We start from the raw sequence: 21,893 nt of genomic DNA, 5'->3' as shown, positions 1-21,893 counted from the left end.
ATAATAAGTCGTCATTAAATGTATCTTTTGTATTAGTGTAATTTCAATTTCAATTAACAAACATAAAGTCATCAACTCTCGTACACTTTTTCAAAAGTCATCAAGTGTTTATCATAATTCACATTTATATTACTCATATCAGACTTCTACTGAACAACATATTTAGACATTTGACTCTACTTTAGGAAGACTTGTGCATTGACTTAGACTCAAAGATCAACACCTGTCATACTACCTCATTGTATATCCACACAGCTATGCACATAAATAATCTCAATATCATATCACCTAGTATGACAAGGTTAATTCATATGATCTTAAATACCAAATCATATGAACCTCCTTCGACTCTCAACACCTGATAATCTTTATCTATATGACTTCAATGTATTAGAAGGGTCAGGATATTTCCTTCTAAATCCCTAATCAATGCACATTCGAAACATTCTTAACACGATATTTTTTTTCCTAAAAATACTATGTCTTGATTAAGATTCATGTTCCACATCTCACAATATCCAAAATCACACAATTAAATCATACCAAAGCTTAGAACTTCAAACACACAAAAATTCATCCAATAATCACATAAAGCTTAGGATTTTTCAATTGAATATACATAAAATAAAATTTTATATAAGTTATAAGTAAAAACTATAAAATAACAATATACCAGCCTTTTAAAAGTAAGGATAAATTTCCAGTTTTAAGTTTAGCTTGAGCGAAAATCATTTCGATTGAGCGAGAATGAATCTCATCCAAGCGAAAATTCTCTTACTTGAGCGAGATTAAACATGAGAGCACCCAGAATTTCATCAAAGGCCTCGCCTGAGCGAGGTTTCTTCTCGCTTGAGCGAGAATTATCTCACCTGAGTCAGATATGTATAAAAATTTGCAGAAACCTACTATATTTCTATTTTTTTCTACCAAAATTACATTCAACTTATATTTTTATAACTCTACACATTAAAATGACAATTCTTACTCATAATTATTCAAGCACTCTCATTGAGCTATTGTGTCAATCTATACATATATATGTTCTCTAAACCAAAATCATCTAAAATCAAACAACTAATTCTCATCAAACATTACTTTTTAAGTGTTTCAACAAACTATTCAAATACATTCATTAACTCATCCATATTTGATTTCAAATAATCCCCTACATTACTAAGAAAAATATATCCTGCAAACAAAATTTGGAACTGCTGAACGCGTCACCCCCTCGTCTAGATCTTCTAACCTAAGGTTCTATTTAAACTTAAAACTAGGTTCCCTTACCTGAACTTGAGCAGATGCTCACTAAGAGCTCCAAACCTACCAAAAGTTCAAGGGTAGCTTAACCTGCACCACAGAGTCTTGATCAAAAGTCTAACTACATCACTAGGACTCTAAGCTAATAGAGACTAATCTTAAAGCTAAAAGATTCACATGCAAAGGCCTATACTAAAGGAAAACCTAACAAGATAAAAAATGTCTTAAAAGAAAAAGAAGCAAAAGTGAGCTTACTCTGTCTAAAACTGTGATTGAGCAGTCTTGTTGTATTCACTGCCAAGAATCCAATGACGGACTCTAATCTTCATTCTGATGACAAAGATGTTCAAAAAGTTAGAGAGAATGCAAAGGAAGCAAAAAGGAAAAGTTTAGAGAAATGATGATTCTTTTAAAATGAACCTGAATAACTGAATTTTTTATTTATATACCTTTTTTACTTTAATAATAAAGTATTCAGGTGTCATTTAAGATATATCACTTTTAGTCTAAAACTATTTTCTAGGTCCTTACAACTAAGTTATATACGAATGAAATAAATTGATGATTTTAATTTTCAATCACCTCTAATGTTCGGATATATGGATAACCTTCACACCATGCTTGATTTATCATCATCTCAACAACAAGTTTTCTTTTGTAGTTACCATGTTTCCATCTCAATCGAATATTTGGTCAACTCCATCACATTATATATTTGGCACTTCGTCGACCACTTCACTATCTTCATACAATCCAATATGTCATCTATGAATTTTTTCGACCAATCATGTCTTTACAAACAACTGATAGTGCAAGTGGGGACGACAAAGAGAAATAGAACAACAATGAAGATGAAACACTAGTTTTACTACCATCTCAATCATCAACCGAACATAAAACACAAAGAAGATCCAAAAGACAACGTTGAAGACTACCTTATGACACTCATTCTCATAAGTAAATATAGTATTATTTTTATTAAAGATATTTGAACTTACTAATTTCTATTAATCTTTCTTTCGTAATATATAACTTAGTGATATTGGCTCAAATTTTAAGAAATTGTATTTAATTATAAATAATTTCATTACAATCATAAATTATCCAACATAATAAACTTAAAACTAATTAACATTAGAATGATATTTTATCCAAATTAAAAATAATTAATTACATCATTTAAAAATATTAAATAAAAAATTCAATTAAAAATAATTATTTACATTGTTTAAAACATAAAAAACATAAGAAAAATTGAAAAAAAAAAGTCTCACGACTTCAATAAAAAAACAAAATAAAACAAGCATAATTTCATAAAAATATTTAATAAAAGAATTGAAACTGGTTTTTTAAGCACAACTTCCAGAGAAAAAAAATAAAAATAAAACCTGGACATGGAAGTACAACTTCTTTATTTAAAAAACACTTTAATAGGTATGACTTAAACTGTAATTTTAATTATCCATTCTAATAAAATAAACAAAAAATTACACTATATTTTATAAATTTCCTGCCACTAGATGAACAGGATAAATAAAAGCTAATTTAATAAGCACAAGATCTTATTATACAATTAAAACGGAACACCAACAAAGGAAATAGTAATAATCCTCAAAGTTGTATCTTTATGATTCCCCATTCAATTTTCCAAAAAGTATACCAATTCAAACAGGAAACCAATGCTTATGGATAATTATACAAAAATTTTGTTGTAATTGAGCAAACTTCGAGGTTAACATCATAGGCAACCATTTCAAGAAGAACAAGATTTCTACGACAACCACTAGAACAAACAAATTCACCAAATTAACGGAGAAAGTGCAGATCCAGCACGAGAGAATATTAAACTCGAATGAAATAGTTAAGATTGAAAACAACAACTCTAAAATTGGTTCTCAACAATGTTTAATTCAACATTGCATTCATAAAACTAGAACAAAGTTAAATGTGTGTAGTACGAAAACACAAACACGCACACACACGTATACCCTCTAAAATTTAATGATGAAGTAGTTGCTAATAAGATGGCCTGTGGACCCACTTGGAAAAAACAAAAGCCAGAAAATGAAATTGTGAAGCCGAGGGAGACAACAAGACAAAACCAATGGACTGGGCAGTGATTTATCACCAAAACACAGAGAAAACAACAACATATATATATGGTTTGTGATTATAAATTTGAAAATTCATGAACATGTTTTTGTTTCATCAACATGTTTTTTCACATATTGTGATTAATTAATAATAAGCAATTGGATGAGTCATGCGATAATGTTCTACTTTATCTAAAATTAGAAATAAAAAATATCCACAACTTGGAATTCAATAATCGCATCAGATGAGAAAACAAACTCCTTTAATAATAAAGAGGTTCAAAGATAACCCTTTTATTATATAAAATGTTTTCTACTCTTTAAAGCAAGTTCATCTTAATTAATATATATATATATATATATATATATATTAGTATAGTTAGTAGCTCTGAAACTAAGATAAAGATAAGTATTAGTTAATAGTTAATAGTAAATAGTAATAAAATTATCCGTTGATGGGATGCCTTACAAAATTATTTCAAAGGTATTCTCATTACGTATGAAAAAAGTGATTAGTAAAGTAATTGACGTCAGACAATCTGTTTTTCTCGAGGAGAGGGGTTTGTTGGATAGTGTGTTAGTTGCCAACGAAATTTTGGATGAGATGAAAAGAACGAAAAAAATGTGTGTTTTCTTCAAAGTGGATTTTGAGAAGACGTATGATTCTGTAAGATGGGAGTTCATTTATTATATGTTAGAAAAGGTTGGCTTCTGCGGTAAATGGATTCATTAGATAAAGGATGTTTAGAATCAGCTTCCGTATCTGTTCTTGTGAATGGTAACCCGACTAAGGAGTTCTTACTGTTGGGAAAAACGGGTAATTTTCCCACTAAAACAGAACCCTAACAGAGCTACCTGACAAATAATATTGAATAAATAAAGCGGAATAATAAAAGAGATAAAGAGGAAAAAACACACCAGAAAATTGTTAACGGAGTTCGGCCAATTTAGCCTAATCTCCGAGCACAGCAAAAACAATTCACTTTTATTATTATGGGAGAAGATATTACAAATTGGGATATTTAACAGTGAAGGAGGAGATGTTAATTTATAACCCTCAAACCTCCTTCCCAAACAATGAACCCACCGATGTGGGACTTGGGATTAAGCCAAAATCAACAAATCTCCACCTTGGCTTAATTTCAAGTCCCAACTAATACAAATCTTCTCAAAACATAATAAAAACAAACTTTGCAGTGCTTCAAATTTGCGCCTCCGGGCGCCAACTTCAAATGTGCAAGATATTAACCAAGTCTAAACAATGTTCAAACTTGGCCCTTGTAACCACCTTGGTGAGCATATCTGCAGGATTCTCCGTAGTGTGAATCTTCTGGAGAACAATCTCCTATTCTTCGAGAATCTCACGGACAAAGTGATAACGAACATCAATGTGCTTCGTCCGTGCATGAAAAACTTGATTCTTTGCTAAATGAATAGCACTCTGACTGTCAGAATATAACTCAAGTTGTTTCTGACCAACTCCCAAGTCTTTAAGCAACCCATGAAGCCAAATTGCTTCCTTCACAGCCTCTGTAATCGTCATATACTCTGCCTCTGTCGTAGACAAAGCCACCGTAGACTGCAAGGTAGACTTCCAACTAACTGGCGCTTTTGCTAAAGTGAACAAATAGCCAGTTGTAGACCGTTGCTTATCCAAATCACCTGCATAATCAGAATCACAATATCCAACTATGCATTGACCAAGTGATTCATCTTGCTCAAATGCCAATCCAACATCTAAGGTATTTTGGAGGTACCGTAGAATCCATCTCACAGCTTGCCAATGACCCTTGCCCGGATCATGCATGTACCTGCTAACAACACTCACAGCCTGTGAAATATCTAGTCTCGTACACACCATTGCATACATCAAGCTTCCAACTGCATTTGCATATGGGACTTTCGCCATGTATTCTCGTTCTTCATCAGTCGTCGGAGATAAACGGCTACTCAATTTCAAATGAGGAGCAAGTGGGGTACTTACAGGTTTTGTATCTTTGTGTATACCAAAACGTTGTAGTACCTTCTGCAAATACTGCTTCTGTGACAACCAAAGTTTTCCCCTCTCTCTATCCCTGTTTATCTCCATGCCGAGAATCTTCTTGGCTTCCCCCAAATCCTTCATCTTGAACTCTTTACTCAACTGAGCCTTTAACCTGCCAATCTCAACTTGGCTCTTTGCTGCAATCAGCATATCATCAACATATAAGAGTAAGTAAATGTAGGAACCATCTTCAAGTTTGCGCAAATACACACAATGATCATATTTGCTTCTCTTGTACTTTTGATCTTTCATGAACTTATCAAATCGTTTGTACCACTGCCTTGGAGATTGTTTTAGTCCGTACAACGATTTGCTAAGTTTACAAACCCAATCTTCTAGACCAACAACCTTGTATCCTTTTGGTTGAGTCATATAGATTTCCTCCATAAAATCATCGTGTAGGAACGCGGTCTTTACATCAAGTTGAGCTAGCTCCAAATTCAACTGTGCTACCAAGGCCAACAAAATTCGAATGGAGGAATGTTTAACAATTGGAGAAAATACCTCATTATAATCAATTCCTTCCCTCTGAGCAAAGCCTTTAGCAACCAACCTTGCCTTGTAGCGAACATCTTCTTTATTAGGAAATCCTTCTTTCTTTGTAAATACCCATTTGCACCCAATTGTCTTCTTACCTTTTGGTAATTGTACCTGCTTCCACGTCTTGTTCTTGTTCAAAGACTGCATCTCCTCTTCCATCGCACCTGCCCAATTACCACTCTCTGAACTCAGAATGGCTTCTGGGTAAGTGGATGGAATGTCATCAACAACTAGAAGTGCATAGGCAACCATATCCATGAAACGAGCAGGCTTCTGAATATCTCGTCTCTGTCTTCTAATTGCAATTGGCGCTGATTGCTGTTGAGATTCTTGGGTAGGAACCTCTTCCTCATCTGACTCTTCTTCTGCCATAGGAGAGTCACTTGTAGTATTTCGTGTTGGGATCACCACTGTCTACTCAAACTCCACTTGCTTCCGGGCACACTCCACTTGTTGCGGAGTACTGTCAGCTCCTTCTGGATTTACCTTCTTTAACATGGCAGATTGATCAAAGGTAACATCCCTGCAGATAATCATCTTCTTTGCCTCTAGACACCACAAACGGTATCCCTTCACTCCAGGACTAAAGCCCATGAAAAGAGCATTATTTGCCCGTGGATCCAACTTTGATTCAATCACATGATAATATGCAATAGAACAAAAAACATGCAAATAATCATAATTAGTTGCAGGTTTTCTAGACCATACCTTTAACGGGGTTTTGCAATCTATAGTAGATGATGGCAAACGATTGACGAGATGTTGAGCGTATGTCACAACCTCAGCCCAAAACTCTCTGCCTAACTCAGCATTAGACAACATACAACGAACTTTCTCCACAAGTTTCTTGTTCATACGCTCCGACACCCCATTCTGATGTAGTGTTTTTCTAACAGTGAAGTGTCGAACTATGCCACAATCTTGGCATACCTTCAGGAACGAATCACTCTTGTATTCTCCTCCATTGTCTGTTCGGAGAACCTTAATCTTCCTTCCTGTCTGGTTTTCAACTTGAGCTTTCCACTTAAGGAAAATTTCAAGCACATCATTTTTGTTCTTCATATTAAACACCCAAACTCTCCTGGAGAAATCATCCACAAAAGTGACAAAATAATGTCTACCTCTGATTGACGGAGTCTTGGCAGGTCCCCACACATCTGAATGCACATAATCCAGAATACCCTTGGTATTGTGAATTGCAGTGCAACTTCAGTCTTCGTTGTTTTCCCAGAACACAATGCTCACAAAATTCAAGTTTGCAAGCCTTCGTACCTTTCAACAATCCCTGCTTGGTAAGAATTTGCAAGGATTTCTCTCCAGCATGTCCTAACCTCATATGCCACAACTTCGTTGCCTTAGCATCCTTCTTAGAGCTAGAAGTTGCTGCCGCTACTGTCCCCACCACTGTATTACCTTGGTAGTAATACAAATTGTTCTTCCTCATGCCTTTCAACATCACCAGTGCTTCTGAAGTTGCTTTAAGAATTCCATCTCGCATTGTCACAACTAGGCCTTTAGATTCTAAAGCCCCCAATGAGATGAGATTCTTCTTCAACTTTGGCACGTACCGTACATCCCGCAAAATTCTGGTGGATCCATCATGATTCCGCAGCTTGATTGAACCTATCCTAGCTGTCTTACATGGATTATCATTACCCATGTAAATAACCTCGCCATCAAGTTCTTGAAATTCAAAGAATTAATCCTGAATGGGACACATATGATAAGTACAACCTGAATCCAATATCCACTCATCTGGATACGATGATGCTGAAAGCGAGACAATTAAAGAGATATTTAATTCCACATCACTTTTGCATTCTGCAACATTTGCATCTTGTGGAGCCTTCCCTTTCTTCTGCAGTTTTGGACAGTCTTTCTTCCAGTGTCCTTTCTCATGACAGAAAGCACACTCATCTTTGGCAACGGCTCAACCTTTAGACTTAGACCTCCCTCTTCTCCCCTTTGTTTGGCTTTGCTGACAACCTCTTGCCACCAATGCTTCTTCTGATGTCGTTGATTTGGTTTTCATCTTATCCTGCTTTCTCAATTCATGACTATATAAAGCAGAACAAACAACATCTAACGACACATTCTCCTTCCCGTGAAGGAGCGTAGTCTCCAAATGTTCAAATTCATCAGGAAGAGATGATAACAACATCAAAGCCAAATCCTCATCCTCAAACTTCACATCTAAATTCAACAGGTCTGCTACTAATTGATTAAACATAGTGATGTGTGCATTCATAGTAGTACCTTGTTGGTAGTCAAATTGGAACAACCTTTTCTTCATCAGGAGCTTGTTCTGACTACTCTTCTTTAAAAACTTGTCCTCCAATGCCTTCCACAGTTTGTGTGCAGAAGTCTCGTTTTTTACAACATACTTCTGCTCTCTGGACAGGCAGGATCGAATAGTTCTGCATGCCAAACGGTTGATGATGCTCCAGTATTTCTCCTCTACCTCTTTTGGTTTCTCTCCTTCAATAGCAATATCAAGACCCTGCTGAAAAAGAGAGTCCAAGACCTCTCCTTGCCACATGCTAAAATGCCTAGTGCCATCAAATATTTCCACCGCCAATTTCAAAGTGGACACCGGGAACCTCGACCATGATGACGAGGTACCCGACACTCTAGATACATCCTTCGTTTTTTCTTCTTGATTTGCCATTACAAACTCAAAATATAATATTCAATATTACAAATAATTTCAAACAACCCAAGGGCGAACCTTCGGCTCTTGATACCACTTGTTGGGAAAAACGAGTAATTTTCCCACTAAAACAGAACCCTAACAGAGCTACCCGACAAATAATATTGAATAAATAAAGCGGAATAATAAAAGAGATAAAGAGGAAAAAACACACCAAAAAATTGTTAACAGAGTTCGGCTAATTTAGCCTAATCTTCGAGCACAACAAAAACAACTCACTTTTATTATTATGGGAGAAGATATTACAAATTGGGATATTTAACAGTGAAGGAGGAGATGTTAATTTATAACCCTCAAACCTCCTTCCCAAACAATGAACCCACCGATGTGGGACTTGGGATTAAGCCAAAATCAACACTTACCAAAAAAAGGACTTCGACAGGGTGATCCACTAGCTCCGTCTTTGTTTCTTATTGCGACAGAAGGTTTGGCGGGAGTGTCTAGGATGGCGGTCGGGAAGAAACTGATTGATAGTTTGGAGATTGGTAGGGAGAAAGTGAAGGTAAACATGTTGCAGTACGCTGATGATACTTTATTTTTTGTGAAGCAAATGTCAAAAGTGTCTTCAATATAAAGGTGAATTTGAATTGCTTTGAACTCTCTTCTGGGCTCAAGGTGAACTTTATGAAGAGCAAGATAGGTGGTTTGGGGTCGAGCAGATAATGATTCAGTGCTTCGCGGCGATTCTTAAGTGTGAAGTGATGGTAACCCCTTTTCTATACTTGGGTTTGTCGGTAGGAAGGAGCCATAAGAGAAGGGCCTTTTGGGATGGAGTGGTTGTCAGAATGAAGAAAAGATTAAGCAGGTGGAAAGGAAGATTCTTGTCTTTGACAGGGAGGATTTGCTTGATAAATTCAACATTGTCTACTATTCCATTGTTTTATCTATCTTTATTGAAAATGTCGGTGGTGGTGGCAAACGAGCTCGTGAAAACCCAAAGGAATTTCCTATGGAGGTGGGGATCCAATGGAAGAAAGGTCGCTTGGGCATCTTGAAAAAAGGTGTGTGCAGCTCGTGAGATCGGGGGTCATGGGATTATAGACTTAAGGACTTTCAACTTGGCGTTACTCGGTAAATGGGTATGGTGGTTGGGGTCGGACAAGAGTGGTTTGTGGAAGGAAATTCTTGATTCCATGTACGGGGGGTGGAGAAGTCTGAGAGAGGGAGGGAAAGACAATAATGACTCTCTTTGGTGGAAAGATTTGAGGGAGGTTTGCAGCTTGGAGGGTTGGGGCCGGAATTTCGAAGAAGCCTTAATTTGGAAGGTGGGAATTGGGAAGGAAATTTTGTTCTGGGAAGAAAATTGGGTGGGGATAGGGGCCTTGAAGATGATTTTCCTGAGGTTGTATTCCCTGGATGTGTCAAAAGCTTCTGCAATGACAACATTCGGGGGATGAAACAACAGAAAATGGATTTGGAATTTCGTTTGGAGAAGGAATCTATTTGAATGGGAGAAGCAAATAGCTGAACAAATTTTTCAGGAAGTCCAAGGTGTGAATTTAGACTTGGATAAGGAGGACAAGTGGGTGTGGAAGGAAGGAGAAGAGCTCGGGTACACGGTTAAATCATCATACCTCTATCTAAGGGAGGATGGAGTAGGGGAGAATGGGACGGTGTTTAAAAAGTTTTGGAAGAGTAAAGTCGTACCTACTGCTTTAGTTACGGCTTGGAGGATGTTGGAAAACAAGTTAGCCACTAAGGCTAACCTGGAAAGGTGCGAGATCACAGTTGCAAGTTCCACGTGTAGTCTTTGTGGGATCGAGGAGAAGACTAGTACCCATTTGTTCTTTGAGTGCAGAGTTGCTTGGATATTGTGGAACCATTGTTGTTCATGGTTGAGCGTGCAGAGTGTGTTTCACAATGTCCCATTGTTAAATTTTTCCCAGTTTAGGATGAGCAATGCGTCTGCTTCGGTGAATGGGGTTTGGGGAGTGATTTGGATCACAATAGTCAACGAGGTTTGGAAGCATAGAAACAAGATAATCTTTAAAGGGAGTAGTAGATGTACTGGAAGCTTTTGCTTTGGTTCAATTAAAGGTTTGGTCATGGGTTACATCCAAGTCACAGTCTGCGCATTTTTCCTTTTCTGATTGGTGCATAGATCTGTTGGTTTGTATGAAGATGATTTCATGATGTATTCATTTAAGTTGTATGATTTTTTACCTCAGGTGTCCTCCTCTGGGTTAGTTAGGAGAGTTCTATATAGGTAGACATAAGAGTAAGTCTAGCAAGAGAGGTTATGGTTGACTTCATGCATAAGGGTTACATCACGACTAAAGTGGTTCATATTTATTTATTATTATTATCAATAAAAAAAAACCTGCATATCAAACAATCAAATAATTCCAGTCAAAAGCACCATGAACTAAGTATCATTATATATCTTCATTGATAATCAGGGGCAACGAAATCAATAATAAGCAAAACAATATTCAATCTCGCCTAAAATTTGCTTTGCGCAAAATAAACATCAAATAAAATTTAATATTCACATTACGATTTAAAAGAAATTAAAGTTATAGTTCAAATATTTATCCGAAACGATCGATTAATGAGAGGAACTTGATATTAAAGAATATAGTCAAAAAATAGAAATTCAAGTTAAGGTTTACAATAAACTCACTTTAAAGGAAAAACGAATTTTTAAACGATTTACGGAAAGTGAAAAACAACTTAAGAACATAGGAAAAAGAATTACGAAAACAGAAGTTATTTACAGAAAATAAAAATAACTTAGAGGAAGATAAAAAAACGACTTCAAAAAGAACTAACCAGCTAGTTGCACATGAAAAAAAATAAATTCTTCAGTGAGTTTTAAAACCGACGAAAAATATAATATAATTCTCTTTTTTTAATATAATGTCAATTTAATAAAATCGCAAGTAAATAATAAAATTTAAAAGTTATTTTTTTTTTAAATTTTTTAAATATTTTATTGCTTTAGTTTTATCGACTTTTTTTTAAATGATATTAAAATATTTCTTTTCATATTTAATTTTTTCTTTCATAATGTCAATATGTTTTTTTTATCGTATAATGACATATTATGTCTATATAAGTAATGTAATAACATAATTTATAGATTAAATGTGAAGAAAATATTTATTAAAGATCAAGTACAGAATTTGGAAATTTTGTGAGAATGAAAATATATTTAGTTCTTTAAATAGTCAAGATTATAAATTCTTTTAAACAAGTTTATAAATCTAAAATATTTGTTTGGTAAACACAAACACTACAAAAAAAAAAAATATGTTTATTATGATGGATAAAAAAGGGACACTAGATATAATAAATGGATGCAAAAGTGTAGTTATCATTAAAATTTGAAAGCTAATATGTTCGATATAAAAATAGTGGCAGGTGCGTGGGATACAAATGGTGTGTTTTTTTTGCGTATTTGCTTCCCACACAAAATTATATTTTATATTGTTTATTTAAAAAAGCGTGTCTTTAGTTTACATATTGGTCACATAATTTTTAAACAAGCCTAGGCTTAGCCGTCCACACAAAATTATATTTTATATTATTTATTTAAAAAAAAGTGGACTTAGTGAACTGATTGACCACACAATTTTTAAATAAGTGTGAGTTTAATAAACGGATTGACCACACAATTTTTAAATAACCGTGAGCTCAACCTTCATAATTTTATTACATATTTAAATTTAATTTAAAAATATATATATTATGTTTGCGTGGACTTAACCTAAAAAAAAATTTAAATTTTTATTATTATTTATTATTTATAGTTTTAATTGTGATTATTTGACTCATGCAATTTTTTTTTAGTTCATGTTCATATAATCCACACTTTATTATTATTTTTTTTTAATAATGAAGATTTAATATACACTATTTAACGTTAACATCACCTTCACTTTCTTTTGCAGCTAATTTTGCTTTTTTGGTTTAGTGAAATAAATGGGTTCTTATCCAAATTCTTACAAAACGTTTATTGTTAAACGGTATAAACATGAACCAAAGATCAAAACCATCATCAAAGATTACTATTAGAAAAAAACCACCATGATGCATAAAAAAGAATAAACTACATAGATAGTCACACAGTAGAAAGTTATGGTAATTTTGTTGTTTTAGAAAACAGTGGTTCTAGAACGTTCTGTTATTTGTGAAAAATGAACAGGACATAAGAGGAAAACTGTGACACAAAAATATAAAATAGGATATGTTGGATAAAGTGATAGATTGATAAAGAAGGTAATGCAAGGAAGCATCCAGGGATGCACATATGTCTATTGTCACACGAAATTACATCAGAAGTTTGAGTGAAGGGAATGGCAACAACAGCTTCAAATAGTGACAGGAACAGCCTCAAATTTCTCCTATGAAAATGTAGCACTGTTTTTTTCTTTAATTGAGCCTCGAAAACGATATTCATATAATAAATATAATTGATTAATGATGATGACAAAGGAAACTTGAGAAACTTAACAAGGAAGGTACTACGTAGGTGTGACAGCTTCGTGTGCATGATTTGTACATTTAATTTATGTTTTTGTCGCTATGGACTTAGGGCTCGGCCAGTTTTAGTTTCATCCTATAATGATGTCAGGGTTACTTTGCATAATTTGTAAATCAAAGTGATGGATTATGAATGAGTATTACAAATAATTGCATCACGATATTTTAAAAGATTATATCTGTTTGTAAAGCTACATTTAATAAATAGTAGTTATTTTTATATTTTGCTCTAGTTTTGAATTAGGTAGCACAGGAGATAAGGTATTTTGAACACTGACGTTTGTTTTAATTTTATGATTAAAAACTACATAAAAAAGATGTTAGACTCGTTCGGTTCAATAGTCACAATCTAGTGTTTAATATCACAAATCTTATAAATATCTTTCAATATTAATAGATATAATTAAATTTGAAGAAGTGCTGTAAGCAAAGAAAGTTTATCAACTGTACAAATCTCAAATATAACAAGCTAAAATATATTTTCTAAATTTGATCTTACATACCACAAAAACTTGTATTTGACTATCATGTAACCTACTTAAAAATGGGCTACTAAAAATAGACAAAACATATTTTAAATGTTTGAAGATCCAAGTGCATGGATAAAGGATGATAATAGGTTACATATGTGCTATTTATTCCATCAAAAGATATACACTTCTACAAAATTATTAAATAAAAATTAATTTTAAAAATTTTAAAAAATGATTTATTATATTAATTTAATTAAATATTATTTTAAAGATTTAAAAAGAGTTATTTATATTTAAAATAGTTTTTATTATTCATGAATATTTTTAAATTTTTATCTAATTAATAGCTAAAACAACATTAGTAACTAATTAAATATTAATTTAAAAGAAACTACTTTAAATACTAATAATTTTTTTTAATTTTTGAAATAATATATAATTTAATCAATATAACAAATAATTATTTTTAGTCTCTAAAATCAGTTTTTATTTAATAATTTTTTTATAATAAATTTTATAACTTTGTGTTACTTGTCTATTATCTACAAAAAGTATATCATGAATGTTTTATATTCATAGATATACATGTCCATTAATATTTTTATTTTTATTTTTTAATTTTAAATAAAATTGTTTAAAAATAATTCCTTAAAATATAAGCTTAGATAGAAAAATTAATTTTAAAAGTACATGGACAAATGGATTAACGTATAAGGACGACGGAGGTTAACCAACTTGATTTTAGAAAAACTCTCATAGAAGGAACCTGCTTTGTATCAATGACGATCTTTGTTTGATCATTTACACACACAAAAACATGTTTTAATGTATTTTAAGACCAACATTTCTATAAAGTTGCTAACTTTGTATAAGTATCCAAAAAAAATTCTACACGTGCCTACCTAACATTTAGAGAACACATAACTGATTTACAAGGTCCAACGATTATGTTTAAGATATATTTATAAAAGGACACATTCAACCTCATTCAAAAGACTACTGAACCAATAAGAAGAAATGATTGAGTAGCGTTTCAAAAAATTTTGAATCTTTGCAAAGCTTTGACTAATACATGTTAATAGATTATTTTTCAAAGTAGTTTTCTTAAGAATGTCGTCTAATGAAGATCTAGAAAGGCACATTTAAGAGTAACTGTTAATTTCTTTTCAAAACTTATTTTTATCAAGACTTTTTTTCTTTAAGTCAAGTGAAGTTATTAGAAGATAAGAGATAAGAAATATTTACAAAAGGAATTACTAGTTTGTCTGTAAACAACAGACTATGTCCATTTCTCGACTAACAAATCGAGTTTCAATAAGCAAACTAGTGTTATGATGATACAAACGAGTATTATTTACACCTCAATTACTAATGACTAAAATAAATTGAGTATTATTTGAACACACGTTCATTCCTTGCTAAAAAATCAAGTATTATTTGAAAAAAAAAAGACTGCTGGTTAAAAATTGAGTATTGTTTGAACCTCAGTCACTCCTAACTAACATATTAAGTATTGTTTGGAACACAACTACTCATGGCTAAGACATTGACTATTCTTTAGGCTCCAATCACTTTTGACTAAACACGAGTATTGTTTGAAAAGAAACTACTCCTTAGGTTTGGCAAAAGATTCAAGTGATCTAAAAGATCACAAAGTTTTTGCTTACAAGACAGAGAGGTAGCATTTTACAATGAATACAAGGTTTAATCACTCTACTAGTTTTCTATTTAAACACGAACAATTTCCTTCCTCAAAACTACAAAGGCTAAGGATAACTTAAGATCTTGTGCTCGTTCTTATTGCAAGACATTTCATCGACCTTCCTTCTTCCTAGAGCTTGAGAAGAAGAAAATTGGTTTCAAATCCTTTGTACTCATTGTGAGAGTTTTCTTCTACTACTACTTCTTGTGTCTAAGCATGGTTTGAAGTCACGAGATGCATTAAATGCTCTTGACTTAACATTGAATGCATGCGACTTCTTTGGCAACACCTTTGGAACATGACAGAACTTCACAAGCTTGGACAAGTAGCTTCTCTCCACCTTTTGATGAAAGTGCAAAGCCTGACCCAACTAATTTATTCCACAACACTAACATCTTACATTTCCAAAAATATTTTTTCACGAAGTAACTTCCAATATGTTCTTCAAGAGATTTTGATGTTGACAATACGTTGCGAGATCTTTCTTGAAAGAATATAGAAGTGTACAATCTCTGCAAGCATAAAATGAACATTTATTAGAGTTTGACGTGTAATGCTTAAGGGTTGCGTTTGTAGGACAAGTTATACTTATTGTCTGTTCAAGAAAAGCTTATTTCACTAAGTATATTCATTTACATTTGTTCAAGCAAAAACTTATCAGTATATTTGACTAAGTATATTCATTTGCACCTGTCTAACCACACAATTCGCTTTTATTGGGTTAGACTTGATACTTTTGTGTCTAATATGATATGGTATACCAAAACATGTTATACATTTAGTTATTTAAACACAATCAAAACCAAACAAATGATCTATTGAATTTAATCTAACACTACTATTTGTAAGCTAGAAGTGACAAATTAAAAAATATTTTGAAAAAACCCACTTAATAAAAATTTGTTATCACTGACATTGTATACTTATATCACTAAAACAATATTTGTTGAAATATATAGTAGAACCATTTGAGTATTACTTACTATTAAAAAAAAATTCTTAGGTAAAACTTAGTTACATATGATTATATACAAAATAAATATGTAGGTAATGTAAGTAACAATTACCTACAAATTTAAAACCCTTATATAAGTTAGCTACGAATTTACCTACAAATAAATTACTAACATATAAATTTATAGATAATTTATTTATCATTGTTAACTTTACATTTCAAATTGCTTTTAATAATCAATCCCAATATATTTTCACGTTTTCATTCATAACAATTAAATTTATTATTATCTTTTTAGTAAATTTATGTATATTTTTAAATTTATTTTTTATAAAAGTTATCAGGTTAGACATCACTATCAAACTTGACATTTTAGTTAGATTGACTTCAAATATTAACAATCATCTTTTACTAAATAAAAAAATATTATTAAAAGAAGAAAAAAAAAATATTTTGAACTTATCATTTAAACTAATAATATAAAATTATATAAACTCAAGTACATAACATAAAAAGACTTCATCTATTAAAATAAAATATTCATCCACACAAGTTAATTCTTCAATGAAAACCAAAACGTTATATAGAAACTAATAGTTTATTGTTTTCAAATATAAATGATTCTTCTATATGAAAATGTAAACCCTAAATATTAACACTTGTGGGTTTCTCAATTCAACAGCAAATGAGTGACTTGGAAACTTCAGGTGAAGGGAATAATTATCATCTAGAAACACATGACAAGGTTGTCTCTCGATCCAATTTCGTTTCTTTTAGATTTGAGACTGCAATAAACAAAAAAGTTGAAAATAACATTATTGTGCATTATTGCACGCAAATAAAAGACATCACATGAGTTAAGAAGACTATTCTAGTTCTAAATAAAAAATTCTTTTTTGAAGGAGGGTTTAAACAAACCCCAGTCCACTTAAGAACATGTGATCCTTTTGAATCATCGATGCACAACATTCCTAATAATACGCTTTTAACTTTTCCACACAAACCAAGATTCCTAGTAAGCTTTTAAGTATTCCACACAAGTCAAAAAAAAAAAAATGTGGTAAGGGCATCTCTATGCAGTGATGGTTCCTTGTCCTTAACTATTTAGGGCTTTCTATTCTCGTTGGTGTTCTCATGGTTAGATTTTTAAAACTTTTTCTGATAAAGTCAAGTTAAAACTTATTTCTCGAAAAGAGTAATATTTTAGTATGATGAGTAGAATTTAACTGGTTAACAATATGTTAACTGGACTACAATTTGTTCCCTTCTCAAGAATGGTGGCTTGAAGGTTAATAATTCTCAAGAATGGTGATTTGAAGGTTAATAATATGTATCATGAAAATAGTGATTATCTTCTTAAGCTGAGTATTGCAGGTAATTTATCTACGGACAATGTGTTTGTACCTCATTTCGTATGTAATATCTATCAATCTCATTCCGTAGATAATATCGACTACAAGAAAATCATTAAATAATAATTAAATTTAGAGAAAAATAATAATTAGTCACTATATTGACTAGATTACTAGATTAGAGACTAATTTAGAGACTAAAAATTATTCATATCTAAAGTGATTTTTATTATTAATAAAAATTTAAAATGGTTTCTAAATTGGTATCTAAATTAGCTACATAAGTTTTAACTACTAATATTTTAGATTCTAAATTATTCTATAAAAGACTAATAAAGTCTAATTTAGAATATAAAGTAGTAAGTAGTTAAAACCTTGGTAACTAATGATTAAATACCAATTTAAAAACCATTTTATAATTTTTTAATAATAATATAAACTAATTTAGATACTAATAATTTTTTTAGTTTATAAAATGGTCTCTAATTTAGTCAAATAGTAACTAATTATTTTGGTTTCTAAAATTAGTTTCTATATAATGATTTTCTTGTAGTGATCCACCAACCTCAGTAGGTAATACCCACCAACATCAGTTCATAGGTAATATCCATCCACCTAAGTCTGTAGGTAATACCCACTCACCTCAATCTGTAGGTAAATCTGTAGTAATCTTGCATATTGAGGAACTCAAATTCAAGTCCCTTGAGTGACCCAAAAAACTTTAATCACTACACCAAACAAATTTTATGGTCATCTGATGATTATTATTATACTTATGATTATACTTATTATTATGCTTATTATAATTATTAATATTAATAATAATATTAATAATATTCATTATTAATGTTATTAATATTATTGATATGATTTATATTATTAATATTATTCATATTATTAATATCACTCATATTATTAATGTTATTTAAATTAATAACATTATTAGTAATAATAATAATAATATTATTATTAATATTATTATTATTGATATTATTGTTATTATTTGAATAACATTATTAACATTATTAGTAATAATAATATTATTAATTATTTTTTTTATTGTTATTATTATTAGTATTAATACTATGATTATTATTAATAAAAAATTAATATCATTAATATTACTAATTTTTTATAGATATTATTATTATTATTATTATTAATATTAATAATAATAATAATATTAATAATATTAATAATAATAATAATATTATTAATATTAATATTAATATTATTATTATTATTTTTATTAGTATTAATATTATTATTAATATTATTAATATTATTAATTTTATAATGTTAATGGTGCATAATACCAACTTAAGTCTGTAGATAATACATACTAATTCAATCCATAGATAATACCTATTAACTCTATTACGAAGGTAATACCCACTAACTCTAGTTCGTATGTAATATACACCAATTTTAGTGTGTAGGTATTACCTATCCACTGAGGTCCGTAGATAATATTCACCAACTTGAGTGGGTAATATCTACCTACTCTAGTAAAAATGTAATCTAAATGATCATGTTAAGCAGAATGATGGTGTAATTGTGTCGAAGCTGCGATATGTATGGGAATGGGATGCTCGTCCCGCACAGAGACACGATGGCCATGACGCCGGCCTGAACCAAAATAAGCCTAAGTTTGACCACACAACCTTCTTCTTCTCAAATTTCCCGAATGGGTGTGGAGAACTGGACATGCACAAGGTGTTCCGAAAGTGGGCAAGAGTGAAAGAAGTCTTCATTGCTCGAAGACTAAATAAATGGGGAAGGCGTTTTGGGGTTGTCCGTTTCTTTGATGTGGGAAATGCGGTAAGGTTGGAGAAAGAGTTAGACCAAATCTATATAGGGGATATGAAGCTCTATGTAAACATTCCGAAGTATCAGAGATTTGAACCCAATGCTAGTGGGGCGTCCCTAAGGGAAAACAAGAAACCAACGTCGAGTCGCTGGCAGGGCCAAGAAAGTGGGGTTTTGAAAGGCAGGGGGAAAAGGGAGGGTGAGGAGGAAAGAGGTTTGCGTGAAAAAAAAAGGGAATAAATCCTTTGCTGAAATAGTTAAAGGAGGTTCTCAGCAGGAATGGAAGGGACCGATTATTTCAACACAAAAGGTGATCCTACCATGGATGAAGTCCAGTGCGATTGGTCAGTTCAATGAAGAGTTTGACTTCAAACCGTTAGAAGAAGAATTTCTGAAAGGCGGTATGAGCATGATTAAGGTACCCTTCTTGGGAGACAAGTTGGCCATGCTCACACCAAGGGTAGGGGAGAGCTTCGAGGACCTAACAAAGCTTAACAAGGCATGGTTTGATAGTGTTTTTGACAGGATTGACCCATGGACGGAAAATCATGTAGCAGGCCATAAATTTGTATGGGTAAGGTGCTGTGGCATTCCTATCATTCTCTGGAGTAAAGACTGTTTCTCCAAAGTGGTGGGTGAAAAAGCATCGTTAGTATCCATTGATAACTCTACCCTGCTATGGGAAAATCTTGAGTATGCTAGACTCCAAGTCAGGGTACAAAAAAATCACAATGTAAGATTGGCGAAAGGTATGAGAATCAATGGCCAAGTATACAGTATTCTCATTGAGGAAGAAACCCTTGCGGATGCAGAGGTCGATGCAGGTGTTGCTATGATGGGCTTGGCTCCTCGGACAGTATCTCTTCGTCGGAGACGTATGTTGAGGAATCCACTTGCTCAGTGAGAAGCTGTGAGGAGGAGGTGATCGGAGGGGAGGCGGTGGTGGAAGGTGAGCTAATTGGAGGATATGTGTCCGATGAAGGTAATCAGAAAAAGTGTACGACAAATTGGTTGGTAGCTAAGGAACCTAAATCAAGGTCTACTGAATGTCAGAGATTAGATGAGAAGGGACTCACGCTTAAGGAAAGGGTGTCCCACAAGTTGTCAGAAGAAGCTGTGCTTCTGAGCACCCCCTTCCACGGGTCAGTACTAGCTTGTAATAAACTCTACCAAGTGGATGACATGGCCAAGTTAGTGATGGAGGTGGAATTTAGCAATTCGCTATGTGCACCTAATGTAGCGTTGGGCCAAAAAGGAAGTCTGACGGCCCAATATAGCAATGGACGGGATTACTCTCTAGCCCAAGAGGAAGAGGGAGTTGGAGAGCACTCACCCATGGGTCGTGCATTGCGCTGTGAGGTGGGGAAGAGAAGTGCAGGCTCTGGAACCCGGGCAGATTCGCAGGAGGTACGACAATTGGAGCAAGGCCACGACCCGAGCAGCGTGCCAGAAAAAAATAGCAGATGAAGTCTCAGTTGGAGGAAGTGAGCAGGGGTCCCCACCACGCCGACGCAGGACGAAAGGGATGTGGGAAGTGGGAGATCCTAGCACCCATCTGCGGAGGTCAGTTAGAATAAGTGCAAGGTCCATCCAGGCAAGGAACTCGTTATCATACAAAGCTGGATCCCTTGCAACAACCATCTCTGATAGGGATATAAATAACTGCAATTCTCGTTTTCGGGACTCAGAAATTATGGAGGAGCGACCAATTTTATGGGAGTAGGGAAAAAATATGGGACTAGCTTGTCAAGGAGACGAAGAAGAGGTTGTGTAGGAATACCAATGTATGGAAGAGAGAGATGACGAGTTTGTGAAGAAGTTTGAGGAGGGTGCCACAAAAGGTTATCTATGTTGATTGTTAACTTGAATATAAGAGGTTTAGGGGGAGGGACTAAGGCTAGATATATGAAACAATTAATTGCAAGTGTGGGGACAAAATTTGTATGTCTGCAAGAAACGAAAACAACGATTCTCTCTGATGCCAGATGCTTTGCTTTGTGGGGGATAAAAAATAGGGTGGATTCATAATGAAGGAGATAATGAAGGAGGAAGCTTGTTGTCTATGTGGCATAAAGAAGCTTTCTGTTACAAAAGTCATGTCATGGGTAAGGGATTTATTGTTGTTGTTGGCTAGCACCTTAAGACTACACAAAAGTGTGTTATCGTGAACGTCTACTCTGCTTGTGCCTTAAGGGATAAGAAGCTGCTTTGGGAGGAACTCACCAACATTAAAGCTACATCTCAGGTATTGGTCTGGTGTATCTGTGGGGACTTTAATGCCATTAGAAGTAGAAGGGAAAGAAAAGGTGCTAGTAGTAGGGGAGAAATGTCAAGTGGCTACACATATGAGATTAATGGTTTCAATAGGTTCATAAAATCAAATATGCTTTTGGATCTGCCTATAGTAGGTAAAAAATACACGTGGTTCAAAGCAAATGGGTTGGCCAAGAGTAGGCTGGATAGAATTCTAGTC

This window comes from Phaseolus vulgaris, chromosome 1 (assembly GCF_051622355.1).
Source record: "Phaseolus vulgaris cultivar YP4 chromosome 1, ASM5162235v1, whole genome shotgun sequence".
NCBI lineage: Eukaryota > Viridiplantae > Streptophyta > Magnoliopsida > Fabales > Fabaceae > Phaseolus > Phaseolus vulgaris.
This window is presented reverse-complemented; position numbering follows the sequence as displayed.